The following is a 16,577-nucleotide window of genomic DNA, read 5'->3' on the forward strand; positions in this document are numbered from 1 at the left end:
TAAAAGAAATTTCACTCTTCTTCCCTCACCATTTTCGGCCAACTCTCTCTCCCTCACTCACCTCCATTTTTACTCCTCCATTAAAGCTAGAGCAAGCTTTTTACTCCCATCAATTAACCCTAATTCTCAAAAATTTCCCTTATAAACCTTACAATCTCAACTAGAAAAGGAGATTGAAGAAACAAAGAAAAGGAAGAAGGGAGAAAAATTGAAGATTGAACTCCAAAGTTGAGGTAAGGAATTAATTTGACATTTTTAGTTTAAAATACATGTTATGAGTTAAATTAACTTATATAACATGGTTGAGGGACCAAACATAAATTTTAGCCAGCCTTAGTTAGGGTTTGAAATGGGTGAATTTGATGCATTTGAATGGTTGCTTAGGTTGAATTAGGTATGTAAACTATGGATAGATGTTTAGAATGCATTAGGTTTGAATTTTATGAATTAGGGTTTTGACATCTAGGGTTTTGGAAGCAAAAAATTGGAGAATTGGTCAAATGGTGTATTTGACCTAGTTTGAGGTGAGAAATGGTCATTTGTGACTAATTGGAGTATGTTAGAAGTGTTGGAACCAAATGCAAATTCGGATTGCTTAGGGTCATGTTGCAGGCAGCAGGACCAAGGTCCCTTTTAGGGACCAAAACTGAAAATTTACAAGTCTAATTGGTGTGAGGCCAATTGGGAATGAAAATAGACACAAAATGGAACATTTTTCATTGAGGAATTATGCCCAAAAAGTGAACAAAACACAGTGAACAAATCGACCGAATCTGGATTAGGCAATCTGACCTGTATCAAAAATGACCAAATGAACAGTATCTGTTCATTTGGCCATAAATTGGGTTAGGCAGGTCTAAATGACCTAAAATTTACCAGTAGAAAGCTGAGATATAGACTTGAAACTTTCATGGAGAACACAAACCCAAATTGTGCCCTTAACTAAGTCATTTGGCCACCCAAAAATTGGTGACCTAAAACTGCCAGAACAAGTTTGGTGCCCAGAAATCCGGGTTAAGTCCAATCCGGCAGCCATGATTCAAATGGCTATAACTTGAGCTACAAAACTCCAAATGGAGTGATTCAAAAAGAAGAATAAAGTTAAGACAATAGGGAAAATTTTCTATGAATAAAGTTTTTCCAAATTCTAACAGAAAAATGACCAATGGAACAGTGCAATGTAAGACACCAAAACTGAAAATTTGCAAATTTGCCTAAAAGACTTAGAATTCGAGTAAACAACCAAAACCAACAAATTTAGTAACCAAAATGTGGTATGTGGGTGAAGTTAGAATTCCCATACCTATTAAGCATTAGAAAGTCAACAAATTGACTTGAATAGTATCGTGAATAGTAACCCCAAAACACAAATTTTAAAGAACGTCAAGTTTAGTATATATAAGCTAAATAAAAGTGAATTTGAATTTATTTTTGGATTTATGCTAAGTTATGGTACTGAAACACTGTGAAACTATGTGTTTCAGTTGAAAAGAACACCGGGAAAGAACCCGAGGAATCGAGTCAAGACCAAGAGGCGACTCGCTTAAGGTTTGTGCACAACATCAACATGCTTTAAAATTCATTTACAAAGTACATGAAATGTGTATTATGCTTTTGCTTTGAATTATCGAAAGTTTATTTGTGTATATTTGAAATGGCAATGTTTAGTAAATTGTTAAGATAAGTTTTGAAACCACAGTGTCATGACCATATATTTGAACACCTCACTAGCATGACTAGTGGGGTAATCAGTTTTAAATTTTGATTCCTTCTCTGGCTGAAGTGTTGAGGTGTGTGCCAGTAGAAGAAGAAAAAGAACGGGTTCCCATATATTTGAGCTAGCTAGCCTTGTGATGTGACTTCTCCTTAGCTTCTGGCTATTGAGATTATATATGTTTCGAATGGCATGTTATAACTGTGGGTTTTATGAAATTGGTTTTGACACTTCGAAATGAAATTGTTTGGATTAAAATCTCATAATTCATGTTTTGTATTTAATTCTCATGTTCAGTTCAATTTTTGAATAAATATGATTTAAATTCTGCATAAAGTTTTTTAGTATGTTGTGCACCACTGAGTCCTAGTATTCAGCGATGGCTGTTATTACTATCACAGATATAGAGACTAGAGGAGCAGCAGATTGAGCTGCTGAGGATAGAGGAGCTACCTACTTTGAAGTTATCGAGTATATTTTATACCCAAACTGTAAAATTTATTTTGATGTATGTAATATATGTAAAGGTATGGACATGTAAAACTGGTCTTGAGCAGTTTGTATGAAGTTTGTAATAAATTTTAGTTTGGATTTTCCTAATGTAAATTTTTAGTGTGATGTACATAAGTTGTTTTACATTTAATTACATATGAGTGGACGTATTTTATTTTAATTTGAATGAAGGTAATTAGTAATATTTTGGATGGTATTTGAATTGGAAATTGTGGATTTGAATTTTTGGAAGTTGATAAATGATGTTGAAATTGATTGGGATGATTGTGAAATTGAAGAAGTTGTTGAGACAAATTATTGGAAGTGCTTTTTACAGGAATTTCAAGAACTGTTTTCTCAAAATACAGATGGCACTCTGCCAAAATTTTAATAAAATTTGCGAAAAAATAAAATGGGCCAAAAATTTTAACTAGTTTTCAACTTTAATTAAATGTTTTAATACATATTAGAAAATGCTCACCACTTATAAAAGTAAGAAATTTTTTTTAAAATCCCTTGTAGGGTACTTAATGAGTTATCGATAAGTGAAGTTCAGTAGTTCATTAGGTATTCTACGAGATCATGTTATGTTTTACAGAGGGATAAGGTGTGACATGTTTTAATGGTATCAGAGCAAATTTTTGAAGTATGTTTTAACTTATAAATTTGTGTCTTTTCTTTGATAAGTACAACTGTTCAATGTCCTTATTTATTACATACAGTGCATTACATCATAATTATGAACTAACGGAGGGAAATCTCCTTGTGTTATTTGTTCAGGAGATACCCTAACTTTAGACTGAAATGGAAGAAGGGGATCGCTCAGTTGAGCAATATGTTAAAGCTCAGGCACAAGGGGAAGCCCCAGCTCTACAGAATATTAGTGAATTAGTGGCACTAGCTCCACAAATGCCGCAATTTCCTGCACAGTTCGTACAGTAGATGGCGGCAATGTTTCAACAAATGGCTGGGGGTATGCCTGCTCAAGGGTTTCCCCAGACTGCTGTGGTGCAACCTCAAGCTCCAGTTAGACAGTATGACAAACTGTTGAAGTATGGGGCTACAGAATTTAAGGGTATAGTAGACCCTTTAGAGGTAGAGCAATGGCTTGAAAGGATGGATAGAGTGTTTAAGAAGCTGCACTGCCCAGATGAGTTGAAGTATGAATACTCCGTGTCACTACTGCAAGGGGATGCGTATGATTGGTGGAAGACCATCCCCCACAACTTGGCAGAACCACCAGTACTGACCTGGGACGACTTCATCAGAGAGTTCAGACAGAAATATGTCCCAGATGCATATGTGGATCAGAAATTGTAAGAATTTCTGAGTCCAAAGCAAGGGAGTATATCAATGGCAAAATATAAGAGGGAGTTCTCTCGCTTAAGCCACTATGCTGGGAGTCTCCTTTCTACTAGTAAGGAAATGTGTAAGAGATTTAAGACTGGTTTGAAGCCCAGTTTGAGGATGCAAGTAGTGGGATTCATACACAGAAACTTCTCTAAGCTCATCTCTCAAGCACTTAAGCTAGAAAGGATTGAATCAGAAGCGACCCTGTAAAAGAAAAATCAGAGAAAGCTGAGAAATCAGAAAAAGATAAGGGGGAAAAGTCAGTAGAGCCAAGTCCTAGTGGTACCTCTTAAAAGAGGAAGAAATTTGGTGGACCTAGCAGAGGTCGAGGTGGAAGGTTTGGAAGGGCCGATTCTCTAGACAGAGACCCCCTAGGTCTGGTTAGCAGTCGAGCAAGGGTTCACAACCTCCCCACCCCTATGAGACTTGTGGCAAGATTCATGGGGGAAAATGTTATTGGGCAACAGGAGCCTGCTTTAACTGTGGAGGCAAGGGCCATCTAGCTAAAGACTACACTAGTGCTCTTAGATTCGGTCTAGCTCCTATGACTGCAGAAGGATCTATTCAGAGTCCTGCTCCCAGAGGTTCACAACCGGTTGGCAGAGGAAAAGGCAGAGGTAGAGGCACTACTTCTGGCAGTTAGGGTACTGTTGGTCAGTCAGCACAAAGAAGTGCTTTAGCCAGGGTTTACATGATGAGACAGCGAGAAGAGGCTGAGACTTCCGATGTTGTAGCTTGTACATTCTCTATCTCTGATCAAAAAGTATTTGTGTTGTTTGATCCAGGTTCAACCCACTCATATGTTAGTGCTAGCATAGTTAGTTCACTTGTTGTTCCATGTGTCCAAATGGATTTTGAAGTGCTAGTAACTAGTCCGTTAGGACAAGAGGTTCAGGTCAACAAAATCTATAGAGACTGTTCTTTGGTGATCCAAGGACATGTTTTTCTATCAGATTTGATTGAAATGCCCTTCAGAGATTATGATATTATCTTGGGCATGGATTGGTTAGCCAAGCATCACGTCATGATTGACTGTAGACTAAAAACAGTCACTTTTGGTCTCCCTCTGTATGGTGATGTGGTAATACATGGGGAGAGGCATTTACTGCCATCAAACATCATTTTGGCTGCACTAGCCAGAAGGATGATCAAAAAGGGGTGTGAAGCATACTTGGCACATGTGATAGACACCCAAGTGGGGAGCCCAGCACTGAGGGATATGCCTACAGTATGTGACTTTCCGAATGTGTTTCCTGATGAATTGTCAGGATTACCTCAAAAAAGAGAGGTGCAGTTTGAGATTGATGTTATGCCTGGTGTGGACCTAATCTCCATAACACCATATAGAATAGCACCTGCAGAATTGAAAGAATTGAAAGTGCAGTTGCAAGAGCTGCTTGACAAGGGCTTTATCCGCCCCAGTGTGTCACCTTGGGGAGCGCCAGTGTTGTTTGTTAAGAAGAAGGATGGCACTCTCCGCTTATGTATTGACTATTAGCAGTTGAATAAGGTGACAATAAAGAATAGATATCCATTGCCCCGCATTGATGACTTGTTTGATCAGTTGAGGGGTGCAGCTGTGTTCTCCAAAATTGACCTAAGATCAGGTTATTATCAGCTGAAAGTACAAGAGCAGAGTATTCCTAAAACTGCCTTCAGAACCCGCTATGTCCATTATGAGTTCTTAGTCATGCCATTCGAGTTAACTAATGCTCCGACTGCTTTTATGGATCTGATGAACACTATCTTCAAACCATACCTTGACCAGTTTGTTGTGGTATTCATTGATGATATATTGGTCTATTCGAGGAGTGCAAAAGAGCATGATAGACATCTGCGGATTGTACTACAGACTTTGAGGGAGAAATAGCTATACGCCAAATTGTCAAAGTGTGAATTTTGGCTAAAGGAAATATCTTTCTTGGGGCATGTAGTATCAGTAGACGGCATCAAGGTATATCCAAGTAAGATTGAAGCTGTCCTTAATTGCAGGCCACCCAAAAATATCACGGAGATTCACAGTTTTCTGGGTTTAGCTGGATACTGCCATCAATTTGTGAAGAGATTCTCCATGTTGGCATCTCCATTGACTAAGTTACTAAGAAAAGATGTGAAATTTCAGTAGACGGACAAATGTCAACAGAGTTTTGATGAATTGAAGAGGTGTTTGACTGAGGCTCCGTCCTGACTTTACCTACCCCAGGTAAAGAATGCACAGTATATAGTGATGCTTCTCATAATGGGTTAGGCTGTGTATTGATGCAAGATCGAAATGTCATTGCCTATGCATCACGCCAGCTAAAACCACATGAGAGGAACTATCCGACACATGACTTGGAGCTTGCAGCTATTGTGTTTGCTCTTAAGATCTGGAGACACTATTTGTATGGGGAAAAGTGTTACATCTATACAGATCATAAGAGTTTGAAGTATTTGGGCACCCAGAAAGAGTTGAATTTGAGACAGAGGAGATGGTTAGAGTTGATAAAAGACTATGATTGTCTGATAGACTATCAGCCAGGGAAAGCTAATGTAGTGGCTGACGCCTTAAGTCGCAAGACTATGGCAAGTCTAAGTGTTACTCCTTTGTCTATGGTACATGAGTTGAATTATTACATGCCAGCTTAGAGATTAATGATGAGGGGCAGATAGCAGTTGCATGGCATATACAGACAGTGTTGATTGATCAGATCAGAATGGCTGCTCAGAATGATCAGAAGTATCAGAAGTTGTTAGAAGAAGTCCGGCAGGGCAAGAAACCAGAATTCTCAATAAGAGCTGATGGTCTATTGCTACACCAGGGTGGAATATGTGTTCCTAATGATGTTGATTTGAGGTAGATTATTTTGAAGGAAGCACATGAGTCTCCTTTTGCCATGCACCCTTGTGGCACAAAAATGTATAGAAGGCTAAAGGAGCATTATTGGTGGATGGGTATGAAAAGAGATGTGGCAGAATTTATTTCTAAATGCCTAACTTTTTAGCAAGTGAAGGCAGAGCATCAAGTACCCGTTGGGTTGTTACATCCACTACCAGTACCGGAATGGAAATGGGAGAGAATAACTATGGATTTTGTCATGGGACTTTCGAGGACACAAAAGAGTCATGATGCAGTTTGGGTCATTGTTGACAGGCTAACCAAGTCTGCTCATTTTCTTCCAGTCCAGATGGACTACAGTTTAGAAAAATTGGCCAAGTTTTACATTGATGAGATAGTAAGACTGCATGGAGTGCCAGTATCCATTGTATCAGGTAGAGATCCTAGGTTCACTTTTAGATTCTAGGGTAGTCTTCAAAGAGCCCTAGGAACTAGATTGAACTTCAGTATGGCATTCCACCCACAGACAGATGGCCAGTCTGAGAGGGTAATTCAGATCTTGGAGGACATGCTACGCGCTTGTGTAATTGAATTTGAGGGCAATTGGGATACACACTTGCCTTTGATTGAGTTTGCTTACAACAACAGCTACCAATCAAGCATTGGGATGCCTCCATATGAAGCTTTGTATGGCAGAAAATGTAGAACCCCATTGTGTTAGGATGACGTGGGTGAAAGAAAGATGATTGGACCTGAAATTATTCAGCAAACTGAAGAGAAAATTAGGGTGATCAGAAGTCGACTTAAGACTGCATCAGACCATTAGAAGTCCTATATTGATATGAAGAGAAGGGATATTGAGTATGCAGTGGGTGAGAAAGTATTCCTCAAGGTTTCCCCTTGGAAGAGAATTATGAGATTCGGCAGCAAGGGGAAACTAAGTCCTCGTTTTATCGGGGCATATGAGGTTCTGGAAAGAGTGGGTCCTTTGGCATATCGTTTGGCACTACCTCCAGAGTTAGAAAAGATACATAATGTCTTCCATGTGTCTATGTTGAGGAGGTATCGATCAGACCCATCTCATGTACTACCAGTAAAAGAAATTGAAGTGAATCCAGACCTCACATATGAGAAAGAACCCATTGAGGTTCTGTCTTATGAGGTGAAGCAGCTACGGAACAAGCAGATCTCGTTAGTGAAAGTGCTGTGGAACCATCATTCGGGCCAAGAAGCTACTTGGGAACGAGAGGAGGATATGAAGAGACAGCACCCACAGCTATTCAGAGATTGATACCAGGTAAAATTTCGAGATGAAATTTATTTTAAGGGGGGGAGAATTGTAACTGTAACACCCTCCCGGTAGCAACTCCGTACATTCTACTGTTCCGGTGACCGGTGTCGGTCCGGACAGCTAGAATGTCCGGAAAAATATTTAAACTAAAGTCAAGAACCATAATTAACTCAAATATTAATAAGAAAAATTTAGTAAAAATTTTAGAAATAAAATACAACTAAGTCAAGTGAGCCAGTGCCCAAGCGATGGGTAACCCAGAGGGAAGTTGCGGTTCTCGCAACTAGGAGCCCTAGACCCAGGGAAAAATTCATAAAATAATTTTTGGGACTCCAGAGAAGGGTCATTGAGGTTCCTATGGCATTAGAATGCCAAGAAAATATTTAGAAAAATTTTTCAATCGTTACAGACAATTTTGACCCGTTAAGCCAAACGGAGGGCATTTTGGTCATTTCGCCTTCAGAGACGATTTTTGGCCGACTTGTCCAGTTGAGTAAATAATTATTATGACATAAAATATGAATTAATGTTGATGAAAAATTAATTTAAAGTTAGTAGAAAAGAAAAGAAAAGAAAAACCAATATAATGCAAATAATGACATCATTATGATGTCATTTAAAAGTTCTCACCAATCACAATTAAACAACCATCTAATTAACTAATAAAAAGAGACAAATGAGACCAAAGGAATTAAAAATACCAGCTGCCTTCTTCTTCCCCAAACCAGCCGAAATCCATGCCCTTGACCAAACCTCCATTAACACTTCAACAAGCTCCATTTCTCTCTTTGTTTCACCATAAATCCTCCTACTCCTTTCATTAAAACTCATCCTTGCACCTTGAATAACCCTTAGGCAGCCTAGAAAAGGAAAGAAAGTGAAGTTTAAGCTTGGAAAATTCTGCCCTACAAGAGGTTAGTGCTTATTTATGCATATATTTCTTTTATTCCTTGTTAGGGACTTGAAATTAATATGAAATTGTGAATTAAATGGACTAAAACTCATGTGTATGTATACCATGGAATTCGGCTGCCTAGTGAGGGTTATGACTTTGATGGTTTAGATGGGCTTAGAGTGAATTAGAGAGGGTGTTTAAAGTGTATATATATATATATATAAGGAATGAAAGTGTTAACTAAGGTGTGTGGTGTGAACCTTGAATTTGAGCTAGGGTTTGGGAGTGAAATTTGGACTCGGCTTATGAAATGATGAGTGAACATTCTAATGGTAAATTAGTGACCATTTGAGGTAAGTTGACCATAATTTGAAGTGAACTAGAGTGTTACAAACTGAAATGGTATGCTGCCTAGTGAGGGCAGCAGGTGAGGCTGTGATTCCAGCCCACTTGGACAGCCATAACTTTGGCTGTGTAGGTTCAATTGGTATTTGGCTAATTGGACATGAAACTAGACACACAGTGGCACAATTTTTCTGAAGAAACCATGCCCAAAAGACCAAAGCAAGTGGACCAAAAACTGGCCCCAATCCGGATACCACGCAGAATGCGAGAATGACCAAATGAACAGTAATTGTTTATTTGGCCATAACTCATTGTAGAATGGGTCAATTGACCTGAAATTTTACAGCAACACGTTAAGATATAGACGAACAACTTTCATGAAGAAACCTACCCCAAATTATGACCAGAACCTATCCAACAAGGCGATGGCGATCCATTCCAGCACTATAGATATGGTCAATTCTGCAGTTTTGCAATCCGGCCAGCTGTGGTTTTTGGACCATAACTGAAGCTATAAAACTCCAAATGGAGTGATTCAAAAAAATAAATTCAACTAGACAAAATAAGGAACAACTTTTATGTTTACCATTTCTTCAAATTCCCACTGTAACAGTCACTAATGGAACAGTAAATTTGGGGGACAAAAACTGAAAAATTCTGCTCCCTTGGTTTAAGCTTAGAAATGGTATTGGTAATTAATTCCAACAAGTTTTGAATGCAAAATGTGGTACATTGGGAGTGTTAAAACTAATGCACCTATTTTCTATGCAAAAGTCAACATTTTTGTTGACTAATAAAGTGAATAGTGACACCAAAACTTGAAACTCAAAAATTGAAGAATTCAAAAGTTTCAAATGCCCTAGTATACCTAACAAGATTGGTTTGGATAGTTTGGCATGCCAATAGGGTTCAGTTAGCAGTACTGCACATGGCATTATGCCATTCTGTAATTTCATGGCTTTTAGCCATTCTGACCTTGTGTTGATATTTGGCCTTGTGCCTATTGTCATTCTGACTTATTAGTCGTTATTGCTGCACGAGAGATGCACATGTGACCGATGGTGTGACGGCGAGTACTAGATACCCAAAGTGCGGTTTACCCGTTTATCCAGTCCAGTCGTCCAGTATAGGTTACTTGGGCAACCAAATGAATGAAAGTGGACAAAGTTAACGAAATAAATGGATATACAAATACAAAACAAATAAGACATATACATTCAATGCATATTTATTTCTATTATTTCTTTCTATTTTATTATTTGCACCACTAAGCATTATTGCTTAGCGCGTTGCTGTTGCCACGCGTAGGTTCCGAGAATCTTGATCGAGAGCCCAGTAGACCGCAGACTGGGTGAGACTATCCTGCAGCTCTGCATAGTGTCCGTGTCACCTCACCATCCACAGTGCATTGGTAGGACACTAGGTTTCATTTTGGTATTTTGTAACTAATTTTTATTTTCTCATATGTAATTGAACTTATATAATGTATTTTGATTTTCATGTAAATAATGAAAATTGTGGTTATGAATGTAAAATTTGAGTATTTATTTATTGCTTGTATATGAGTATCATGAGGAATGAATGTTGGAGTAATGAAAAGGTTGTTGAAAATCATATTGAGACTTTGTTGATAAAATGGAGTTGGGATTGTTTGGAAATAATTTTGGAAGTGTTTTTCACAGGTTCCGAAGAACTGTTTTCTTCATTTTTAGCCGGTACTCTGCCGGATTTTCTATAAAATTTTTCGGAACCTCAAATAAATTAAAATTTCAACAAATGGCTCAAATATATTATATTTCACAAGTTATATTCAAAACCATGATAAAAATTAATTAAGGTAAAATAGAGTGTGTCGGTACACCATGTGACATTGCTTACTCGGATATACTGTACACGGGTAAGGGGTGTCACAGTAACACCCCTATTTGTATAGCCTGGTATATTTCACTATTTCGGTGACCGGTGTCGATCCGGACAACTGAGGGGATTAGAACCATACTTAAGACAACTAGAAAAGCCCTGAACACAAATAATTAGTAATTGTCAATTAGTTAAGTATAAATAAGAAAAACAGAACATAAGAATTTAAATGAGTCGAGAGTCACAGCGATGGGTGACCTTCTCGGGAAGGATTGCGAAGTCAATTTAAACTCAAATTTTGAACCGTAAAATGTGACACCGCAGTCCTTAGGGCTATTACGAACACAATAGAAAAAAGAAAACCATGAAAAAGAATTGTTAAGCCAGTCAAATAATTAGGTCAGTGATCTGGAAGAAATATTGAATTATTTTCAAACCGGGTCGAATTGGCGAGGGACAATTTGGTCAATTGACCCTGAGAGCTGACTCCTGACCTAACTGTCCAATAAAATTGGATAAAAGAAAATTTTAGAATCGGGAATTAAATTAAAGAACTAAAGGAAAAATAAAGGAAAAAGAAAAAGAATTAAAAGTTGAATTATTACATCTCACATATGACATCATGGATGATGTCAAAATTCATTTTAATTTTCCCCCAATAATTGGCCAAGTCAAATATAATTATTAAACACATAAAATACAAAAAAAATAAAAAGAAATTTCACTCTTCTTCCCTCACCATTTTCGGCCAACTCTCTCTCCCTCACTCACCTCCATTTTTACTCCTCCATTAAAGCTAGAGTAAGCTTTTTACTCCCATCAATTAACCCTAATTCTAAAAAATTTCCCCTGTAAACCTTACAATCTCAACTAGAAAAGGAGATTGAAGAAACAAAGAAAAGGAAGAAGGGAGAAAAATTGAAGATTGAACTCCAAAGTTGAGGTAAGGAATTAAATTGACATTTTTAGTTTAAAATACATGTTATGAGTTAAATTAACTTAGATTTCAACTTTAAAATCAAAAGAAAACATGGTTGAGGGACCAAACATAAATTTTAGCCAGCCTTAGTTAGGGTTTGAAATGGGTGAATTTGATGCATTTGAATGGTTGCTTAGGTTGAATTAGGTATGTAAACTATGGATAGATGTTTAGAATGCATTAGGTTTGAATTTTATGAATTCGGATTTTGACACCTTAGGTTTTGGAAGCCAAAAATTGGAGAATTGGTCAAATGGTGTATTTGACCTAGTTTGAGGTGAGAAATGGTCATTTGTGACCAATTGGATTATGTTAGAAGTGTTGGAACCAAATGCAAATTCGGATTGCTTAGGGTCATGATGCAGGCAGCAGGACCAAGGTCTCTTTCAGGGACCAAAACTGAAAATTTACAAGTCCAATTGCTGTGACGCCAATTGAGAATGAAAATAGACACAAAATGGAATATTTTTCATTTAGGAATTATGCCCAAAAAGTGACCAAAACCTAGTGAACAAATCGACCGAATCCGGATTAGGCAATCTGACCTGTATCAAAAATGATATCTGTTCATTTGGCCATAACTTGGGCTAGACATGTCTAAATGACCTGAAATTTTACCAGTAGAAAGCTGAGATATAGACCTAAAACTTTCATGGAGAACACAAACCCAAATTGTGCCCTTAACCAAGTCATTTGACAACCCAAATTTGGTAACCTAAAACTGCCAGAACCAGTTTGGTGCCCAGAAATCTGGGTTAAGTCTAATCTAGCAGCCATGATTCAAATGGCTATTACTTGAGCTACAAAACTCCAAATGGAGTGATTCAAAAAGGAGAATAAAGTTAAGACAATAGGGAACATTTTCTATGAAGAAAGTTTTGCCAAATTCAAACAGAAAAATGACCAATGGAACAGTGCAACATAAGACACTAAAACTGAAAATTTACAAATTTGCCTAAAAGACTTAGAATTTGAGTAAACAACCAAAACCAACAAATTTAGTAACCAAAATGTGGTATGTGGGTAAAGTTGGAATTCCCATACCTATTAAACATTAGAAAGTCAACAAATTGACTTGAATAGTGTTGTGAATAGTAACCCAAAACACAAGTTTTAAAAAACGTCAAGTTTAGCATATATAAGCTAGATAAAAGTGAATTTGAATTTATTTTTGGATTTATGCTAAGTTATGATATGAAACACTGTGAAACTGTGTATTTCAGTTGAAAAGAACACCGGGGAAGAACCCGAGGAATCGAGTCAAGGCCAAAAGGCGACTCGCTTAAGGTTTGTGCACAACATCAACATGCTTTAAAATTCATTTACAAAGTACATGAAATGTGTATTATGCTTTTGCTTTGAATTGTTGAAAGTTTATTTGTGTATATTTGAAATGGCAATGTTTAGTAAATTGTTAAGATAAGTTTTGAAACCACAGTGTCATGACCATATATTTGAACACCTCACTAGCATGACTAGTGGGGGTAATTAATTTTGAATTTTGATTCCTTCTCTGGCTGAAGTGTTGAGGTGTGTGCCAGTAGAAGAAGAAAAAGAATGAATTCCCATATATTTGAGCTAGCTAGCCTTGTGATGTGACTTCTCTTTAGCTTCTGGCTATTGAGATTATATTTGTTTCGAATGGCATGATATAACTGTGGGTTTTATGAAATTGGTTTTGACACTTCGAAATGAAATTGTTTGGATTAAAATCTCATAATTCATGTTTTGTATTTAATTCTCATGTTCAGTTCAATTTTTGAATAAATATGATTTAAATTTCGCATAAAGTTTATTTGGTATGTTGTGCACCACTGAGTCCTAGTACTCATGATGATACTTTATCATGGCAGATATAGAGACTAGAGAAGCAGCAGATTGAGCTGCTGAGGATAGAGGAGCTACCTGCTTTGAAGTTTTCGGGTATATTTTATACCCTAACTATAAAAATTTATTTTGATGTATATAATGTATGTAAAGGTATGGACATGTAAAACTGGTCTTGAGCAGTTTTTATGAAGTTTGTAATAAATTTTAGTTTGGATTTTCCTAATGTAAATTTTTAGTATGATGTACATAAGTTGTTTTACATTTAATTACATATGAATAAAAGTATTTTATTTTAATTTGAATGAAAGTAATTAGTAATATTTTGGATGGTATTTGAATTGGAAATTGTGGATTTGAATTTTTGGAAGTTGATAAATGATGTTGAAATTGATTGGGATGATTATGAATTTGAAGAAGTTGTTGAGACAAATTATTGAAAGTGTTTTTTACAGGAATTTGAAGAACTGTTTTCTCAAAATACAGACGGCACTCTGTCGAAATTTTTATAAAATTTGCGAAAAAATAAAATGGGCTAAAAATTTTAACTAGTTTTCAACTTTAATTAAATATTTTAATACCTATTAAAAAATGCTCACCACTTATAAAAGTAAGAATTTTTTTTTTAAATCCCTTGTAGGGTACTTAATGAATTATCGGTTGGTGACGTTCGGTAGTTCATTAGGTATTCTACGGGATCATGTTATGCCTTACAGAGAGGTAAGGTGTGACAAAATTTGGGTTTGTTTTCTTCATGAAAGTTGTAATGCTATGTCTCAGCTTTCTATTGGTAATATTTCATATCAATTGAACTTTTCTACACTGAGTTATGACCATTTGAACAAACACTATTCATTTGGTCATTTTCCAGGGACAGCATGTTGGTCACCTGGATTAGGGTAATTTTTAGGTCAACTTGGTTTGGTTTTCTAGGTAGAGTCTCTTAACCAAAGTTATGCCATTATGTGTCTAGTTTCATGTCCAATTAGCCTTGCACCAATTGAACCTACACAATTCCAGTTATAGCTGCCCAAACCTGCTGGACTCACACCCAATCTTGCAGGTCACCAAGGGCAGTATGCCTAAGCTCAATTCCATTATCCTTAATCACTTCAATTCCTCCTCACATACATTCAAATGGTCACTAATTGACCATTACAATGTTAATATACCATTACATGAGCAAACCCTAATATTGTTCAAATGTCCAAGTTTTCAAGTTCCATTCATGCATTACACTTGCATTACACTTGCATTACACTTATACTTACATGTTCAATCACTCATCTCATGCCAAGGGCAGCTCATAAACCACTTTGCTTCAAGTAAATTCATCAACCCTAATCATCCCTAAGCTGCCGAAATTATAGGGAAGAATACACATAAATTTTATTTTGTTTTTCTTACAATTTTCACTTATCTCATGGCATTAAACATGAATTAAGTAAAAGAGGTAGGAGATTAGACACTAACCTCAATTGATAACTCTTCTAAGTTTCCAAAACTTCCTCTTTCCTTCTTCTTTTTGCTGGCTAGAGGTTGTTTAAGATGCAAGATCAATTTTTAGTGAAGCAAGTTAGTGATTTTAGGGTGTTTTAGGCGGTTATCACAAGCTTGCTCAAGCTTCCATGGAGGTTGGGTTAGGGAGAGGGTTTCGGCTGGTTTGAGGGAGGAAGAAGCAGATTGCATTTTGATTTTTTTTTTTTTGTCTCAATTATCCTCTTTTATTAGTTAATTAAGTGGCTATTAAATGTGATTGGTGGAATTTTTTTAAATGACATCATAATGATGTCATAACTTGCATTTTATTCCATTTTCTTTTCTTTTCTTTTTTTTCTATTCATATTCAATTTAATTTTTGGCAATATTTATTCACATTTTATATCATAATAATTATTTACTTAATTGGACAAGTCGGTCAAAAATCATCTCTAAAGACGAAATGACCAAAATGTTTTATGTTTGGCTTAACAGACTAAAATTATCTGTACCAATTGAAAAATTTTTCTAAGCATTTTCTTAGTATTCTAATGTCATAGAAACCTCAATGACTCTTCTCTAGAGTCCCAAAAATTATTTTATGAATTTTCTCCTGAGTTTAGGGCTCCTAATTGCGAGGACGGCAACTTCCCACTGGATTACCCACTAGGGCATCGACTCATTTAACTTGGTTGTATTTTATTTCTAAACTTTTTTCCTAAATTTTTTTTATTAATATTTGAGTTAATTATGGTTCCTCACTTTAGTTTAAATATTTTTTCCAGACATTCTAACTGTCCGGTCAGACACCGGTCACCGGAACAGTAGAATGTATGGAATTGCTACAGTGAGAGTATTACAGTTGGCTTTCTTTACTTGTAAATGATTCTTTTGTATAAGTTGTATAAGTAATATAAATTGTATAAGTTGTATAAATAAATATTTAATGATAAGAATGTATCTAAGTAAATGACATATTATATAAAATTTGTATTTTGCTTAAATCACATTAAAGTACAATTTTTATGTGACAAGTGTGGAAAGTTCATATGAAATTAAGATATAGTCCATATCACAGGTTGTGAAATTACAGGTAACACTCCTGGTTCAGCCATTATGCTGCCGAATCAGGGTTTGTTACACTTATTTTCTAAAATTTAACTAACATTTTAGAAAACTTACTTATAACCAAAGCTTTGTTTTCCTATAGGTTTCGAAGGTAAAATGATAATATTTCTATTACCAAAATAATACTATATAACTTTTTAATAACTGAAATTGAATAGTTGTTTAACAAAATATTGATTTACAATCATAAAAAAATTAATCATATTATTGTAAAATTAATAAATAAAATATATTAAAAAAATTTAAAAAGTATAATAAGTTTTAAAATATATTTTATAATTTATTTTAAAAAATTTTTTAATTAAAAAATTATTTTCTATTATTAATATATATATATATAATCTGATTAACTCTTAATTTTTCTTATCTCTAATTAAATTGAATTAAATTGAGCTTTAT

Source organism: Hevea brasiliensis, chromosome 13 (assembly GCF_030052815.1).
Source record: "Hevea brasiliensis isolate MT/VB/25A 57/8 chromosome 13, ASM3005281v1, whole genome shotgun sequence".
In the NCBI taxonomy this organism is placed as follows: Eukaryota; Viridiplantae; Streptophyta; class Magnoliopsida; order Malpighiales; family Euphorbiaceae; genus Hevea; species Hevea brasiliensis.